This window comes from Papaver somniferum, unplaced genomic scaffold, assembly GCF_003573695.1.
Source record: "Papaver somniferum cultivar HN1 unplaced genomic scaffold, ASM357369v1 unplaced-scaffold_133, whole genome shotgun sequence".
NCBI lineage: Eukaryota > Viridiplantae > Streptophyta > Magnoliopsida > Ranunculales > Papaveraceae > Papaver > Papaver somniferum.
This window is the reverse complement of record NW_020622492.1, coordinates 1,469,555-1,479,500: the sequence shown is the minus strand read 5'-3', so window position 1 is coordinate 1,479,500 and position 9,946 is coordinate 1,469,555. Positions and strand designations below refer to the sequence as shown.

The 9,946-nt window shown below is 37.7% G+C and overlaps 1 long non-coding RNA gene across 1 annotated transcript; it reads right to left on the bottom strand.

Annotated features, from left to right (window-relative positions):
* Positions 1-291: 291 nt before the first annotated feature.
* LOC113333436 lies at positions 292-7,677 on the bottom strand. The gene is made up of 2 exons (XR_003351984.1): positions 6,773-7,677; positions 292-2,756 (listed from the first exon to the last, which is right to left on the bottom strand). It is a non-coding gene; the product is annotated as an uncharacterized LOC113333436 (long non-coding RNA).
* Between the last annotated feature and the right edge of the window lie 2,269 nt (positions 7,678-9,946).

Genomic DNA, 9,946 nt, shown 5'->3' with positions numbered 1-9,946 from the left:
GCTCTCTAGGTGTAATTCAAACAATTGCATTAATATTTGCTCCTAGCCACATGCTCGTAAGTTCGACACGGTAACCTAGGGTTATTTTTTACACACTATTGCATACAAAATCCCTTTGCGGCAAATAGTGCACCGCTACTTATATAAAGATTACTCTAACAATTACGGATTAAAGTTCTCGATACTAGCATTAGAGTTGCAAACGAGTTACCTAATTGCAGCACTCAGATACCACGCATACTTCTCATGGTAATAAGATCGGTAAAAGACAATCAAAAAAAGATATTTATCGAAAGAAAAACTTGCAAAGATTGATTAATAAAACATGTTTGCATTTTTGAAATCCTCCCCAATCAATAATGGAATTAGCTGCTCATAGTTTTTGGAATAAGCACAAAGGTATATTCAAAGTAAACAAGGTTCAAAGCTAGAGAAAACTCGAAAGCAAACCACTGCGGAGGTACTCAGCAGCTTGGGAAAACAGGAGCAGGTACTGGTTCTATGTAGCTTCTTCTCTCAGGAATTTCTGCGAACAATCTGCAAGCACAAAACTGGTGATCAAGAGGTAGGTCTTTCTCTGTTTCTGCGTCTCCTCTTTATAGCTTTCTTTCCCTGCAATTCCGCGACCTAAACAGCCCCAGCAATCCTAACAGAACATAAACCCCTGCAAGCTTCCTATCTTAGCCGTTCAACTCCCAAAAACTCACGGCCAAGACAGCACTTCTGGCCAATAAACTCCTTCCAAAACTAAGATAAATTTGCGCCCAAGTCTCCATATTTTGTAGCCTTCTAAGTCTGATCCTAGTCACTGCCAACCAACCTTCGTACTCAGGCCTGTCCATTTATATATACAGCTCAATATCAAAGTCATGTCCATTGGTAACAGCATACTCTTCTTCCTTGCCAACCTTGGCCTCAGTCCAAACTGCTGCCAGAAAACTCTTATATACAGCCTATAAGCTCGCGGCAAACCAGCTACATAACCATCTTACTTCACTGATTTTTCGTCTGCAAAACAAGCTCAGAACTCTCTCCTTGCTGGTGCCAAACAACTCTCATACAAGACCACTGAACCATGGCTAGTACTGCACATAACTAGAGCAGAACTGGTGGATTTTTGCCATTCTTTCTCACTGGAAACTCAGCCTCAAAACCCTTTGCATATGATCCACCAGCACCTGTGTCTTTTTATCCTGTGTAGAGACACAACTCCATCACAGAACTCAGCTGCAAAACTCTGCCAAGCTCTCAATCTCAAACACCACCAAGACCCATAACAGTAACATACTCATTCTACCGTTTTTAGCTCAAATCCAACTCAACCATCATGGCCAACCACTGTGATCAGCAGGACCAAGTCAGTTCCTTCCTTGTCATCTCCATCAAGTCCTAGGCTTCTGCCAAACCTGCATCCATCAAACCCACGGCTGCAACAACAACTCCTTAGCAATAGCATCAGTTTCTCCATGTTTTCTTGTTTAACACATGAGAACCAGTCGTTCACGCATTTAAGCGAACATCTTGTGTGCACAACCCAGTGATGTATTCATGAGTCAAATAATCATCTTCTACACTCTCCATTTCCCTGCACAATTGAAATCTGATGCAAACCCATGTCGTTAACACATTCAGACTCATATACATCCATCAATTCAGCCATACAATTACCACAAATCACTTCCTAGCTGTACGGACAGAGAAGAGTCAGAGTTGTTCTCTCTCGGCTCTTTTGAGTATAAATTCCACTTGAACTTCTACAAACCGAACAACCCAACTTCTTACTTCATCTTGAGCTCCTAATTCTTCAAGAATAACCACCAAAACCCATTGCAACAGCAGCCTCAAATCCCCTTTTCGCCAACTGTTTTTCGGTCACAATTTCACCCAAAATCCATCAATCATTCATCATTTACATATCACCAGCTCTGTCTCCTTCTTGGTCTGTGAACTCCATCAAATCCTCATGATTCGTACCACAACTGACAGCAGCAACCTCACCTATTCAGTTGTACTCTCGTACATAGAACCATCTCCTTGTTCTTTGTCACTGAACTTGGCCTTAATCCTTGGCAGACACCCATCGGATCTTGGCTAGAACTGACGGCAACAAATCTTGAACTTGGTTACCATCACTGGATACTACGGCAACAGCAGCTCTCTTTGCTCGTGAATTGAATTCTCAAAGTGGTTTCTCAACGAGACCTAATTTTTTTTATTTATTTTTGAAAATAACTGCAAAGAAAACTAATCCGTAAATTCAGACTCATTTGGAATCAACTCTGATTGAGTCGTCCGTCCGATGACTGAATCTGTGTGATTAGTTTCTTCAAGAAAAGTTACATAATTGGAGTTCATATTACAGATCTTTTGAGCTTTGACAGTGTCAAAAGCTATTGTAGGAATTAAAAATAAAGGAACTTCAGTAAAACTAGTAAGTTGTTGAGGTGAATTTCTCGCTTTTTTTGCTAGCAAGTCTGCTGCTTTGTTAGCTCTTCTATCCACAAAATGAAATCTCCCAAAAGAAATTAGTTTTTCTACCAACCTTTTAACTTCATCTAGACTTGCTACGCATTGCCATTTGACTGAGTTCTGTGTGCCTTGTAAGTACTTGATAGTATTTTGGTTACCTCCTTCTATGGACAGACTCTGCAGTTTGTTTGTGATGGCCCATTGTGTAGTTTGTAGCAAAGCTACAACTTCCGCTTCTTCTGCTGAATTAGTCCTGCAGCTACCCGTTCCTGCTCCCTTGAAGGTACCTGTCCAATTGCGCAAAATGAAACCACAACCTGCATTAGTTTTAGCAGATATCCACGAAGCTCACAGTTTAATTTGTAGAAGTTTCTCATTGGGAATGTCCAATAAGGCTGAGGTTGTGTTCTGATGCTGTTATGAACAGCGAATGAGGAAAGTTTTAGTGGATGCCAGTACTCATAGTGTCGTAGAATGTCAAGAGCTAATTTTTGTGGTGTCCTGCTTTTGTTTTCAAACACTTTAAGGCACCGTTCCTTCCAAATAAACCAACATTGATGGCTGCTAAGGCCATGGATATGGAGTTCAGGCCTCCTTTCATCCATTCATTGTACATGTCTAAGAATGAAGCATTAGTAGAGTAGTGGTTAGAAATTACTCCCTGTGAACGCATTGGATGTAGCTTCCATACAGATTTAAAATAATCACATTCAAAAAATAAATGGAAGGTTGATTCTTCTTGTTTCTCACAGAAGATACATTTCCTCTCCTCATCTTGAAACCCTAACTTTTGTTTTGTAGGTAATATATCTTATAAACACTTCCAAGTAAAAAGCTTGATTCTTTGTGATGTGTTCATGCTTCATAATTGTTTCCAAAATTTTCTTGTTTCATTTGAAGTTGAGTCAGACAAATTTTGAAGCTTCGCATACAGAGATTTCAAGTGAATTCTCCATTGGTGGTAAACAGCCATCTAATTTTATCCCTTTTCAATGTTCCTGCTTCGTTTAAGAAGAGCCTAATATTCAAGATTTCTTTGACTAGTATTGTGTCAAACATAGAGTTTAACAATGTGATATTCTACTTCTTTGTTTCACAGTCAATTAACTGTGATACAAGTGTTATATTTTGGTTACCATATGGAACTGAGTTCGCAAGAATCTCTTCCCGATTAGGTAGACATTTATCTTCTCATATATTTATGGAGGTACAATCACCAACCTCCCATATGCTATATTTTTTGATGTGTTCAATTCCCTGCAGTATGCATTTCCACACCCAAGAAGCTTGTGATTTCTTCTTGGAGTGGAGTGCTCCTGTTTTTTTAAAGTATTTCCCTTTCAAGATTTGTGCTCATAAGTCGTCAGGATGACTTACTAGTCTCCAAGCAATTTTGCTTATCATTGCTTGGTTAACCTTATTTGCTTCTTTGAAACCTAGCCCTCCCTGACTCACTGATTTGCAAAGAAAGTCAAACGATTTGATATAGATACCTTTAGAGTTGGAGTGTTTCCTCCACCAGAAGTCTCTCTGGATGTCGTTTATTCTCTTTGTAATTTTTTTGGGCAACACAAAACAACCCATGCTAAAAACAGGCATGCTAGATAGTATAGATTTGTTAAGCACTATTTTGCTAGGATGAGATAAAAAAATTCCTAGTCAAATCTTGATTATTTGTTCCATCTTTTCAATTGTGCTATCAAAAACTTTTAACTTTGATTTATCTATAAACAGTGGCATCCCTAAGTGTACGTCCTTTATGTTTATTTTTTTTATTTTCATAAGTCTAGAGATAATCCCTTGATGTTTATTATGTTCTTTTTTGCGAAAAAACAAGCCGGACTTAGAAAAATTAATGACTTGTCCTGATGCTTTACTGAAAATGTTGATAGCATCCAGCAGATTTTTACAACTACCTAAGTCTGCCTTAGTAAACAGGAGAAGATCATCAGCGAAAAATAAGTGTGATATAGGTGTTGATTTTGGTGTTAATTTTATTTCTTGTAATTTTTTAACAGTTTCTAGGTGACTAAGTAATCGAGAAAGAACCTCCATGCATAAGATGAATAGATAAGTGGATAAAGGATCCCCTTGTCTAATCCCTCTTGTTGGAATGAACTCTTGACAGGGGTTACCATTAAGAAGAACTGCAATTGAAGAAGAAGAGACACATTGGAATATTAACTCACACCAGTCTTTAGAGAATCCAAAAGTTGTTAAAGTTTTTATCAAAAAGTCCCAGTTAACCCTATCAAATGCCTTCGACATATCGATTTTCAGGCCTATGTTCCCAGTTTTCTTTTTGCTCTTTTTCATGGAATGTACCACTTCATGAGCAACAATGATGTTGTCAGAAATCTGCCTAGAAGAAGGAAGGCATATTGAAGAGATGAAATGATTTTTTCCAGGATTTTTTTGAATCTGTTTGCCATTAGCTTAGTAATTACCTTATAAGGAGTATTGCATAATCCAATTGGCCCAAAGTCAGCTGGATTTTTAAGATTCTTAATTTTTGGAATGAGAAATAAGAATGTCTTGTTTAGGTCTGGGTTAAGTTTTCTAGTCTTGAAAAAGCCTTCAATTACCGCCACCAACTGAGGGCCAACTGTTTCCCAGTTATGTTTAAAGAAGCTAACAGGAAATCCATCAGGCCCTGGTGCTTTATTGGACTTCAGTTTTTTAACCACATCCCAAATATCCTCTATTGAGGGGATTTCTATTAGTGTTTTGTTTTCTTCTAAAGACATGCTAGGCTTTAAATGAGAGAAAATTTCAGTTTCAGAATTCAAAGAGGTTTCATTAAAACGATCAGAGAAATATGATGTTAATACTTCTTCTATTAGTTCTAGAGGAGACTATTTTGTTTTGACTATCCTGAATACAGTCTATATTATTTCTCTTTCTTATTTTCAGAGTTGTGACATGAAAGAACTTTGTGTTTATTTCCCCTAAAGCTATAGTATTGTTTCTGGATTGTTGTTTAGCAATCTCTTTTTGCGTGTCATACAAAGCTTCCGGCTCTATAAGTTTTTTGCTAATCAATCTATTGTTAGAGTCACCCTGATTTTTAGCCTCCAAGTTTTCTATTATCTTTAAGAGGTTTTTAATTTTTTTTATTTAGCTTTCCAAACACATCTCTTTTCCAAATGCCTAAATTTTCTCCTAGAGCTGTAATATTGTTTAAGAGGTCTATATCTGGATTTATTGTTATTTCCTGATTCCAAGAGTTCTTTATGACTTGTAAGCATGAATCCTCTTTTATCCAAGTATCATAGAACTTAAAAGTTGGGCTAAGGTGTACCTGATTAGATTTTATGGAAAGGCATATAGGTCCATGATCAGAGTCTATAGCCACCAAATTTTGAAGAGATGCTTCGTGGAATTCAATATTCCATTATGCATTTGCCATGGCTCTGTCAAGCCTCTGTTTAATGTTAGTTGTGCCCTCCCTTTTGTTGTTCCAGGTAAAAATGTTTCCCTTAAATCCTAATCTTCCAAACTAGTTCTTTGATTAGATTCAATACTAGTTCCACCTTTTTCCTATTAAAGGGAAGACCCCCTTGTTTTTCCTCACTATTGAAGATTATGTTTAGATCTCATATTACTAACCAAGACATCTTAATGAAACTAACCCTTTGATCAATGTCTTCTAAGTAACCCATAACTCCTAGTTTATCCTCATGTTTAGGTGCTCCATAAAAACAAGTAAGTAACCATTCCTGTGAGTGAAAATTGTTTTTAACAATGATGTTAATCATGTTAAGGTTCCATTGAACCACTTAAAAATGAAAACCATTCACCCATGCAATTGATAGTACCCCAACTATTCCGTCTGGGTCTACAATGTGGGTGTTCGTGAAGTAGTTTAGAATGTTTCTCATTAAGCTCCTTTGAGACTTAGTTTCTGACGGAAACAAAACATCTGGTTTTTCAAAATTTAGAATAGAATGAAGATGTTGTTGAGTTTTTTTCTGGCCACACCCTTGTGTGTTCCATGCCAAGATTTTTATGATAATATTAACAAAAAAAGATAACTTCGAATTTTTTCTGAGTCTGTCTATACTCAGCTTTTTAGAAATCTTAGCCAAGCTAATGCCTTGCTCGCTATTTCTTTTTGGTAAGGATTCACACACAAATTTTACTAAAAGGCAGATTAATGAGAAATAGCAGCAAGTAATTAAGAGTAATATCAGGAAATAAGTTATCAAAACAATAGATTTTAGAACATAGAAAGGGAGCACTGGCATTTAAAAGAATTCAGATGGCCAAAGCATTAAGAGAGAAAATTTCAGAAACTGATTACCTGGATTCCCTTTGTTGTTTCAGTAGGAGTAGCCAATATAAAACAGATTGATCATTTTGGATCGGAGTAGAGTCATTGAACCAGTGTTCTCAGGGGATCGGAGATTGAACAGAAAAGTCCCAAAAAAAGAAACTTGCCAAACTATTTATTCTAAAATCATTATAGTACCCAAAACACATTAGAAGGGTCCTCTTATCAAAAGAGATCTAGGTCTCAATCAGTAGCCAACACCACAAAAAACTCTAATTTCTTACTCAATTGTTAAAGGATGAACCTAATTTTTATAGTAATCAAGATTAAGCTAAAAATCAACACCCTAAGATACAAAAACAGATCAGTGAAACTCCACCAGCAAAACTGAAAGGAAGAAAGATGGAATAGGAGGGACAAGCAGATTTTAAACATAAATTAATCATTAAGGGGAAAGGACTCGACCAGACACCTAGGCCGAACAAACCAAAATGGATCTTAAAAAGATTTCTAAATTTTCTTTTTCCCTTTTTTTTTGATAAAATTCAACTTAAACACTCAACGACTTACCGTGAGAAAGATCATGCAAGTTAAATTAACGATTAACTTACATCCATGGTCCGATGACCAAAATTACCCGACACCCGAACCGAAAGTTTAAAACTTACTTCTGGATTCATAAACTTTCCTAAGCATTGCTAAGGCTAATCCTAAAAGGAAAACAAGCACTTTTGTGATTACATTCCTGCTAAGACGCATAAAGCCAACAATGATTAATAAGACTCCCTTTTTCAAGCGTTATGAAACAAAACTCCATAACCAAAGTCAGGAGAAAAGGCTAGGATATCCACTAACCCTACAAATTTCCAAAAAATCACTGGAAACACACTTGGCATGGAAAGTTTTTTGTTTTTTAATAACAACCTCCAAGAACACAGCCTTCATTACCTCTTTCGTATGGATTTTCACCAACAACAACACTTATTGTTATTGAAACCTTTCTCCTAAAGATAGATTTTTCATTTTCACGGTCACCATACTACATATCCCCACTAGAATTACCAAAACTAAATGTTACTTCTTTCCTTTACGATTGCAACTAGCAACCACACCCTTTTGATGAAATAGTTCACCTAATAGACGGTTTGTCATTTTAACAAACACTTGATGCTCAGCACCCCTAAATGCAGAAACTTCCACACTACACAAATGAGCGAGTTTAAAGAATACAAAGGATCACCACCTCTATTAAATAACCCACTCACTTAAGACTCCTCAAAAACTAATTCATGGATACCATTGTATCACTTAGCAGTTAGGAACAATAATATAAAATAAAAAGATATAGGTGTTCTTTCTCAATCTTAAAGAAATGGTCGATGTCCTTCCACCCTGTGAACACGCAGATCAAAGTCATCTGAGTATTCACAAACAATGCGCGCAGATTCATGACAATACAATAAATACGCTGCGCCTGAAGGGAACGGATTGGTTATGTCGAATCCTTGACTCGGAGTTCTAATACTCTTCCTCATCTCATCAATTACAATCATTGTCCTTAGCTCATACAATAAGATAAATAATGGACGAAGTATAAAATGTACGAACATGATATGCTATAAGTAACGAATTGAATATATAAAGTATGGATGTATGAACATAGACGAAACGATTAACTTGTATGATTCTCACTCAGATCCCTGTCTCCGAGATTGGGTTTTTCATTATATGGTGGGGATTACCGAAATAGTCGAATGACTTTGAGACTAATATAAGCCTGCGTAGCAGGAGGAACCTCACTTATACTTTCTCTATTTCTCTGTCTCTCTCCTCTTCTCTTCTCAATGTTTTTCCCCCTCCTCTTTCACTTGGGAGAGAGGGGTATTTATAGAGTGGTTACATGGGGTTCACTTCTGAAGCCCGTTATAACCTTATCCTCTTGTGTCTTGTGCCGCTTACGCAGAGGTCTTCGTGTTCTTGGTCTTCTCTGCGTGTTCCGTTTGAATATTCAGTGCTATCTGCGCTTCCTCCCCAGGCTGACTGACACGTATGTTGTTTGAGGGTATTTAATGCGGGTAGTTGAGATGTCTGTCCGCGGTAGACAGTTTTCCTCTGCCCATGTCTTGTCTGCGTCAGTCTGACTATCCCCAGCCGTAGGTCTTATATCTTTCTGGGGATAGGATAAAGTGAATCTCGGGTTATCCTTCAGTGCTTCGCAGTGTTCTAGTGTTTCCGACTTCGTCGATCCCCTACCGTTGGATCTGGTGGGTGGCGACGCTATCTTGATAAGGCGCGTCTCTTGGCTGTCCACGTGTGATATCATATCTTGATGTTCTCAGCCGCATGTCCTCCACGTGTGTCTTTGTGGACATGTGGCGGAAGATGAAATGTGTACCTACAATTTGCCCCTTTTCATCCTACTGGGCGGTTAGTCGAAGTGGGAAGAAAAAACGTGTTACTCTCTTCATCTTCTCTTTATTATTTTCCTAGATTTTAGGGCACGTTCCCCACTATTTGCAATAACTTCTTCTTGGGTAGTGGGGCGGTTTTATTTCTCTTTGTATATATATATGAGAAGGAATATGAAAATTGTCTAGTCATAAATTTCATTCCTTCTCTTTCCTCAGAACTTTTGTTCTCTGCTTTTGTTTCCTTGTTATTAATTGTTGTTGCTGCTGCTGCTGTTGTCTTTGTTGCTGCTGCTGTTGTCGTTCCTCGGAGCTTTTCTGCTGTTGTTGTTGTTGTTCCTCGAAGCTTTCTTTACGACCCTGATTTTTCCTTTATAGGTAAGTGGTTCTACTGTGTATGATTATCTTTTGAAAAATATATTCGTTTTCTGTTGCTGCTATATGTGTTTGTGATGAAGAACATATATATAGATGTGTGTATGATTGCCCTTGTTCGTCATTATAAACAGTAATGATATTGTCCTTCTTGTATGGTTGCCCCTATTTGTTATTTCCTCTTTTTATTTAGGTTTTGTATGGTTCATGATTATGAAGAACTGGGTGAAATTGGGTTTTTTGATTTTCGTTTTATCCGCGGAAATCTGAAACTTGTTTGTGTACTACGCAGACATGGCTGATCATCCGCGGGTTTCTTATCAAACTCCACCGCCTAGTCCGCGTAGATCTCCTCCGCGTAGGGATCCTGATGTTTCTCCGCCTGGTGGAGGTTCGTCTAAATCTTCCCAAGATGATGCCC